General features: G+C 40.9%; 1 protein-coding gene across 1 annotated transcript in view; it reads left to right on the top strand.

The window, feature by feature from the left end:
* Positions 1 to 493: 493 nt before the first annotated feature.
* CORO2B (coronin 2B) overlaps positions 494 to 8,695 on the top strand; it is a 185,687-nt gene continuing 177,485 nt past the window's right edge. Inside the window, exon 1 of the mRNA XM_066388306.1 lies at positions 494 to 514. The gene's annotated coding sequence lies outside the window, so the exon portion shown is untranslated. The remainder of the gene's footprint in view (positions 515 to 8,695) is intronic.

Raw genomic sequence — 8,695 nt, 5'->3', positions numbered from 1 at the left:
CTTTGTGAAGTATCTTTTGAATCTATTGAACATTTTTAGTTGTGCTTTCCATTATTATGGAGTTCCAAGAGTTCTTCATATATTCAGGCTATAAGTCCTTTGTCAGATATTTGTAAAGTGTATATTTTCTCCCAGGCTATAGCTTGCCTTTCATTTATTAAAGATGTTTTTCAAAGAGCAGAAGTTTTTAATTTTAATGAAGACTCTTATGGACTAAATTATGTACCTGCTAAAATTTATATGTTAAAGCGCTAACCCCTTCCCACAAGGGACTGTTTTTGGAGACAGGGTCTTTAAGGTGGTAATTAAGGTTAAATGAGGTCATAGGGTGGTGCCCTAACCTAATAGCACTGGTGTCCTTATAAGAAGAGGAAGAGACACCAGGAATGTGCGCGTGCAGAGGAAAGGCCATGTGAGGACGCAGCAAGAAGGCAGACATCTGCAAGCCAAGGGAAGGCCTCATTAGAAACCAACCAGCCGTTACCTTGATCTTGGACTGCTAGTCTCCAGAACTGTGAGGAAATAAATTGCTCTCATTAGTGTCTTGTTCTTGAATAGTTGTTAGTTATTCTTGTGAGGGGAAGTCAAGTCAAGAATGACTTATGTTGCTGTTTTAGTAATGTCACTCCCTAACAAGTACTCTCAAATTTACTAATTTACTAAGATATTTACTCTTCTTTTATGCTCTTGATTTCTTTCATAGATCCAGGTTTCCAAGTATCAATTTTTTGAATTTACTTTATCCTTACTTGTACTGTAGGTCCGCCAGTAAGGAATTCTATCCTCTTTTGTTTGCCTGGAAAGTTCTTTAGATTATCTTCATTTTTAAAGCATATTTTTTATTAATATAAAAACTTAGGTTGACAGTATTTTTTTCTTTCAGCACTTTAAAGATGTATTTTATTGTTTTCTGGTGTGTATAGTTTGTGACAAAAAATCTGTGATATTTCTATCTTTTATTCTCTAACATAGAATGTCTTTTTTCTGTAGATGCTTTTAATAGTTTCATTATTGATTTTCGACAACCTGATTGTAATGTGCTTTTGTCTGGTTTTCTTTCTTTCTTTCTTTCTTTCTTTCTTTCTTTCTTTCTTTCTTTCTTTCTTTTTTTTTTTGTTCTGCTTGAGATGTATGGAGGTTCTTGGGTCTATGGGTTTACATTTCTCATCAAATCTGGAAAATATTTTACCCAATAGATCATTAAATATTTTTCAGTCCTTGCTCCTCCCCTCTGGGTCTTATTAGATTGCCTTTTGCTGTCCCATAGGTGATTGTGGCTCTGTTTACTTATTGTTCAGCCTTTTTTATTTCTGTGATTCAGTTTAGATAGTTTCTATTGTTATGTCTTCTAGTTTACTGATGCCTCTAATCTGCTCTTAACCCTATCCAAGTGAATTTTTCATGTTACTTGTTGTATTTTTGCCTCTAACAATTTAATATGGTTCTACTTTGTTTTTGTATCTTCTATTTTTCATTATCATGTTCATATTTTCCTTTAAGTCCTTGGACATACATTACATATTTATAATAGCTGTTTTAAAGATCTTGTTTGCTAATTCTGTCTTCTCTGTAATTTCTGTTTCTACTTCTACTGACTTGATTTATTTTCTGGTTTTGAGTCACATCATCCTGCTTCTTGACATGTGTGGTAATTTTTAATTACATTTTAATTTAATTGTGAATATTATGCAGTTGATTATTTTCTTGTCTCCCTGGAAAGAATGTTGTGATTTTTGTATCAGGAGGTTAAATTGTCAAAGGATTAACTCACTTCTTTCGAGGCTTGTTTAAACCTTTGTTAGGGTAGGTTGGGAGCTAAATGAATGTCCTGGGTGATCAATAAAAACTTTACTCTGTCTGGTTGAAGCCTAAACATCTCCTCACCTATATCAACCCTGGAAACTTTCAACTTACAAATCCACAGTTGTTCTTCAGTGTGAGGACTTTCAGCCTCCACGTGCATGGTTTATAATTCAGCAAACATTCAAGGGAACCCCAATGCAATTTTTTGAATTTTGTTTTCTGCATAACTCCCTTCTCTCTAAAACTCTAGCCACATTTCAAGCTGCTTCAACATCCCTGAAATTTGATATCTCTCTTTTCAACACAAGGCCACTGTGCTCTGCTTGAGCCCTCTAGACACCAGTTCAGAGACATTGTTGGGCTCATCTTATCTGTTTCCCTTCTCTCACGAATCACAATGCCATGCTGCCTGTTAGCCAGTGTCTGAAATCAATCAATCATAATATTTTGATTAGTTTGCTAGTTTGTTATGGTGGGAAGGTAAGTCTGAACTCTGTTGCTCTATCCTGGTCAGATGTGGAAATCCTTCATACTGAATTTTAATTCAGAAACTCTCAACTAGGTTGCGGGAATTAGAGGTAGATTAATAAATTTACAAATTAAACAAATATTTAATATATGTACAAAAATACCGGTGAAAGCATGAACAAGTAAATAGATAAACCTAACCAAGAGAAACCAGGGGCAGACTCGCCAACAGAGTAGCTAGACTGTGGGGCCGAAGCCAGTGGGGTTGAATCACAGGGTATCGGCTGATTGGTGATACTGTCACTCCTTTGTGGGAAGAGGAGAGAAGTCAAACATGAGCTGGTCCTCCCCTGGTCAGGGTCCACGAGAGAATAAGGTCGAGGAGGTAAACAGCCATGGCTCCCCAAGTGTTGTCTCAAAAAGCAGTGTCTTTTCAACAGTTTCAAAGGTTACAGTTGACATGAAAGTTGTTAAAATAATAATAAAAAATTTTGTTAGGGCCCTGGCTGATTAGCGCTAGAGTGTCGGCCTGGCATGTGGAAGTCCTGGGTTCGATTCTCAATCAGGGCACACAGAAGAAGCGTCCATCTGCTTCTCCACCCTTCCCTTCTCCTTTCTCTCTATCTCTCTCTTCCCCTCCCACAGCCAAAGCTCCATTGGAGCAAAGTTGGCCCGGGCACTGAGGACGGCTCCATGGCCCCTACCTCAGGCGCTAGAATGGCTCTGGCTGAAATGGACCAACGCCCCAAATGGGCAGAGCATCGCCTCTTGCTGGGCATGCTGGGTGGATCCCAGTTGGGTGTATGCAGAAGCCTGACTGCTTCCCCACTTCTAACTTCAGAAAAATACAAAAAAAAATTTTTTTTTTGTTAGAGTAAGCAGTGTGAAATACTCAATTGAAATATCTGTGCCCAAAATATGAGAGCCTAGAGAAGGTAATCAAAGGGTGGGGACTTTATTGTGATTATCCTCTCACCTCCCCACATGCTTGTGCAGAGCACCCCCGTCTTAGAACCCCACATTCAATAGCTTTCTGTGGCCACTGATGAATCCAAACCAGACTCAGTCTGGCCCTCATCTCCCTGCTCCCTATGCTTCCTAAGATGAGCTCTATGTACATGGCAGGCAGAGTTGCTTTCCCCTGGGAACCAGTGTGTCTGGGGAGTCCTCTAGATGAGAAGGCCTCCCACCACTTCTGCCAGTTTCACCCTCCCAACAGACTTCTTCTATCTTGTCTCTATAGATCCAGCCACCATCTCCATCTCCATGAAGCCTTCTCCATTCACCTCTGTCTCTGTATGACAGTGTCTGTGTATGTCTGTGCACACGCATGCACATGCACGTTCACCTCTCACTTATGTTTGATTGTTGTTCATCTGTTACACCTGGTAAAGTGAACTTTTTTTTTAAGTAAAGCTTTAAAAAATATTTATTGATTCTAGAGAGAGAGGAGAGAGAGAGAAAAGCAGGGGGGGCAGGGAAGAGCAGGGAAGCATCAACTTGTAGTTGTTTCTTGCACGTGCCTTGACCAGGTAGGCCCAAGAATTTGAATCTGCGACCTCAGCATTCTAGGTTGTTGCCTTATCTACTGTGCCACCGTAGGTCAGGAAGAAGTAGAACTTCTCTTTTTTTAAGTGATAGGAGTGGTGATAAAGAGACAGATTCTCACATGTGCCCCAACTGGGCTCCACCCAGCAACCCCATCTGGGGCCAATGCTCAGACCAACTGAGCTATCCTCAGTGCCTGGAGCCATGCTCAAACCAATTGAACCACTGGCTGCAAGAGGGGAAGAGAAAGAGAAGGGAGAGAAGGGAGGGAGAGAGAAGCAGATGGTCACTTCTCCTGACTGGGGATCAAACCCAGGACGTCCATACCCAGGCCAATACTATCCACTGTGCCAACCAGCCAGGGCCAGAAGTGGAACTTCTTAAAGATAAATATTTTGCAGTATACATTTTTATAGTATTTCCTCTTCAAACCTACAGAACATGATAGAAGTTTAACAAATGGCTGTTGAATGATGTACTCACTTCCACCTCAGGACTTTGTCCACCAGATGAAGCAGATACTCATGTCAGCCAATCCAGGCATCTTTTCCCTACTCATTGCTGATTAAAAACTGCTAAATTACCCTCCCTGACAGTCACAGTCCCTTTGCCAATACATCTATCTGTTCTTTCTACATGTGCCAGCACAGGAAGTCTTGTTACTTAGTGCCTAGTAACAGGGGAATGCACTCAAGGCTCTGCCCTGGCCACCTGGTTAAGATTTATGCCTCCCTAAATTTGCTTGGCTCCTTGCTTTTTATTCACTCCTGGGAAGGATCATTTCTGTAGATGACTCCTTTTTATTATTTTCCTGTTGAAATTTAGTAGTTTTTTATTTCAAGGATGAGATGGTCTTTTCCTTGTGCTCTGCCCCAAAGCTGGAGGCATCTCCCTATAGTCCTGGAACAAACAATCAGGCTTACATTTTTGAATCTACGATCCCATACTTGTATGCACTTTGACAAGTTACTTACCTTTTATGAGACTGAGCTTGAGTATGTGAAAAAAATGAGAGTATTGATGATAATTATTAATGATATTCATTATAATGATAATTCCATCACAGTGTTGCTGGAGTGATTAAAAAGGTAAAATACACCAAGAACTAGTATGCTGCACATAGTAGGCACTCAATAAATGTTGTTTTAATTATTATTATTAACCCTTCATACATTGATGACAGCACCTCTCTGCTCCTCCTGCCTCTCACAATTATATAAACACTTCTAGAATCTGGTAGAGATTATGCAATAGTTGGAGGTGCCTAGAGAACGGAAGAGTGCCCACCACTGGCATTGAAAGTGGTAATGTTTTGTGAATCTTAACTTGAAAGCAGACTCGGCCCTGGCTGGTTGGCTCAGTGGTAGAGCGTTGGCCTGGCGTGCAGGAGTCCCGGGTTCAATTCCCAGCCAGGGCACACAGGAGAAGCGCCCATCTGCTTCTCCACCCCTCCCCCTCTCCTTCCTTTCTGTCTCTCTCTTCCCCTCCCACAGTCGAGGATCCATTGGAGCAAAGTTGGCCTGGGCGCTAAGGATGGCTCTATGGCCTCTGCCTCAGGTGCTAGAATGGCTCTGGTTGCAACAGAGTGACACCCCAGATGGGCAGAGCATCGCCCCCTGGTGGGCATGCCGAGTGGATCCTGGTTGGGCGCATGCGGGAGTCTGTCTGACTGCCTCCTCATTTCTAGCTTCGCAAAAATACAAAAAAAAAAAAAAAAAAAAAAAAGGAAGAAAGCATACTCAACCAACTTTAGTGGCATCTTAGTGGTATACTTTGGAACCAGAACCCAGGAATGTCACCTGTAAGAATTATTTGTGATTCCAGAACTCAGGTTGTTGAAGAGCACTGTAGGATTCTGGAAACTTGGTCTCTGAGAATTGTATGGGTTTATGGAACATCAGGCTCTAAGAATGCTGTGTGATTCTAGATTCAATGGCATGAAAAAATTTGGGTGATTCTGAAACATTAGCTAGTAAAAAGGTTATATGATTTGCAGTATTGGCTTATAATAATATCATGTGTGCTTCTGAAAACTTGACCTGTAATAAACTTACATGATTTTGGAAACTTGATTGATTAAAACAGTATGTGATTTTAAAAACTTGGCCTGAAAGAATTATGCTTGATTCTAAGATCCTGGCTATCAAAATGTTATGTAATAATACTGTGTTATTTCAGAATCTTGCTCTACAAGAATATTATGTGATTTTGGAATCCTAGCCTATAAGTAATTTAGAGTAATTCTGGCATTTTGATCTCCATGTACCTTGGCTTATAGGACTCTTGCAAGAAGAGTCTGAAAGCTTGTTCTGTAGGAATCTTCGGTAATTCTGGACTCTTGATCAAAACAAGCTAATGTGATTTGGGAAGGTTGGTTTAACCACATCTTTGTTTTTGACTCTTGGCTTGTGAGATTTTATGTGAATTTAGAAGTTTTGCCTGAAGGAATGTTATCTTATGCTAGGACCTTGGCCAATGAGCATCTTATGTGATTCAGAATCCTGACATAGAATAGCACAGCACTTCAAAACTTTGACCCATAAGGATGTGCTGTGACTATGAAACTGGCCTATAATAATATGGTGTGATTATGGAACGTTAGTTTTTAAAAATATTTTTTATAGAGCTTATCCCAATAAGCTGTGACATTGGTTAATAAAATTATATAGACTTCAGGTGTACAATTTTATAATACACCATCTGTGTATTGTATTGTGTGTTCACAGAATACTAGTCTTTATAAGGTGTGACTGTGAAATCTTGGTATATCAAAAGTCACTGCGTGTCTTTTTGTATGTTCTTCTTTTCTTCTTTGCTTATAGACCACCTGATCTTTAGCTAGACACATGGCCACCTGAAATAAAGACTGAATCTGTATCCTCTCTGGCATCTAGGTTTATCCTTGTGACTAAATTCTGGCCGATGACATGTAAACAGAAGTGGCACAAACAACTTCTAGAAAATGTCCTTAGACATAGGAAGGAGGTGTGCCCTTCTTCCACCCAGCCTCCTGTGGCTGGGATGTGGACCTGGCCCCAGCAGCCACCTTGACCCATAAAGTGTCCTTGGCAGAGAAGCCATGAATTATGGAACACTGAGATGAAAAGACCCTGAGCTCCTGATACTGGGGATGCCATCCCAACAATACACGATATGAGGGAGAATTCAGCTGTCTCATTTAAGCAAGCTGAATCCACAGTTTTAATATCAATAGTAGGCAATTCTGAAAATGTGGCATCTGTCATTCTGGCATCATGGCCTGTGAATATTCTATGATTCAGAAACATTGACATGCTAGATTATCAGTTGCCAACTATGCATTGCTGTTGCCCTCTTGAAGAGAAGAAGCCAAGAACTACATCTCCCAGAATTCCCTTCAGTGTGGTTCTAGTTTAGAGTGTGCCTGTGTCAGGCACTCATGCAAGATTTGGAAGGTAAAAAAGGATGAGCCATTAGTCTCCAGAGATGGCAATCGGCAACAGCATGAGCAGACTTAGCAAACTATAACCCATGGGCCCAACTGACCCACTGCTTGTTTTTGTAAATAGAGTTTTATTAGAGCACAGCTATGGTTACATATTGTCTATGGATGTTTTTACACTACCACAGCTGAGTTCAGTGGTTGCTACAGGGACCATAGGTGGCCTGTGAAGCTCAAAGTATTTACTGTCTGGCCCTGTACAAAAGAAGTTTGCCAGTTCCCACTATATAGTACATGACTAGGATCCAGTAACTTCAATTTAATAAGTATGTATTGATTGCTTGAGCAGGTGGTGGTACAGTGGAGACACCAGCCGCGGACACTGAGGACTCAGGTTCGAAACCCCAAGGTTGCCGGCTTCAGTGTGGGCTCAGCAGCTGGAGTGCTGGGTCCCCAGCTTGAATGTTGGATCATAGACATGACACCATGGTTGCTGGCTTGAATCCAAAGGTTGCTGGCTTGAACAACGGGTCACTGGCTAGGGTGGAGCCCCCTCGTTAACGCACTTAGGGGAAAGCAATCAGTGAACAATGAAGGTGCCACAACTATGAGTTGATGACTCTCATCTCTCCCTTTTCTTATCTGTCTGTCCCTGTCTGTCTGTCTGCCTCTCTTGCAAAAAAAAAAAAAAAAGAAAGAAAAGTATGTAATGATCATCAGATGCCTAGTAATAGGGGAAGGCGAGGGTCTTATTTATAGAGTGAGTATTATTTAGGGAGAATAATAAAGTATACCTTGGTAGCAGGGTCTCAAACTTACTAATGTTACCTTCAGATGTTTAGAGAAATAGAAATGTATAATTTTATTTCTCTTCCTTAATAATTGATCTGATATTTTTCAAGTCACTACCTATTGGGAAACAGAGGCAGGAAACATTACATTTTACCCCAGTAATTTTTAATTGCATAAAATAACTTAGTCTTTTAAAAAGAGTGCTTGGTTTCATTAGGTAAAAATGTACAGGATATGGCAGTTATGGGGAGATGGATCATCGGATTTCTGCAGTGTCCTCTGGAATGGCTGACGTCAGATGCTGAGGGGCTGGTCCTGAGTGCTCCTTGGGCTGTGACAGGGAGGAGGTCCTGAGCACGGCCCTGGCATCCATTTCTAGAGTGTGTGGTTGCTATAACTCATGGATTATTTTCCCCTTTCCTCTGTATGGCCAAAGCCCATCTTACCCCAGCCAATTGGGCCCCACTTGGGTTCTTGCTATCTGTTATTTTAATTGAAACCTAATGTTCAGGTACACTCTAACTGAGTATGTCTTTGCTTAGAGAAAGGAGACCCACAAGTTTATGGCTACAACAAAGATAATTTAGCTCTATTGTCATCTCCCAACCTCCCTACACCCAGTGGGAGAGAAGATGAGGATTCCTGAACCCATTAAGACTGCTT

This window comes from Saccopteryx leptura, chromosome 6 (assembly GCF_036850995.1).
Source record: "Saccopteryx leptura isolate mSacLep1 chromosome 6, mSacLep1_pri_phased_curated, whole genome shotgun sequence".
NCBI lineage: Eukaryota > Metazoa > Chordata > Mammalia > Chiroptera > Emballonuridae > Saccopteryx > Saccopteryx leptura.
Note: the sequence above shows the minus strand (reverse complement) of the source record. Positions and strands in the feature narration are given on the sequence as shown.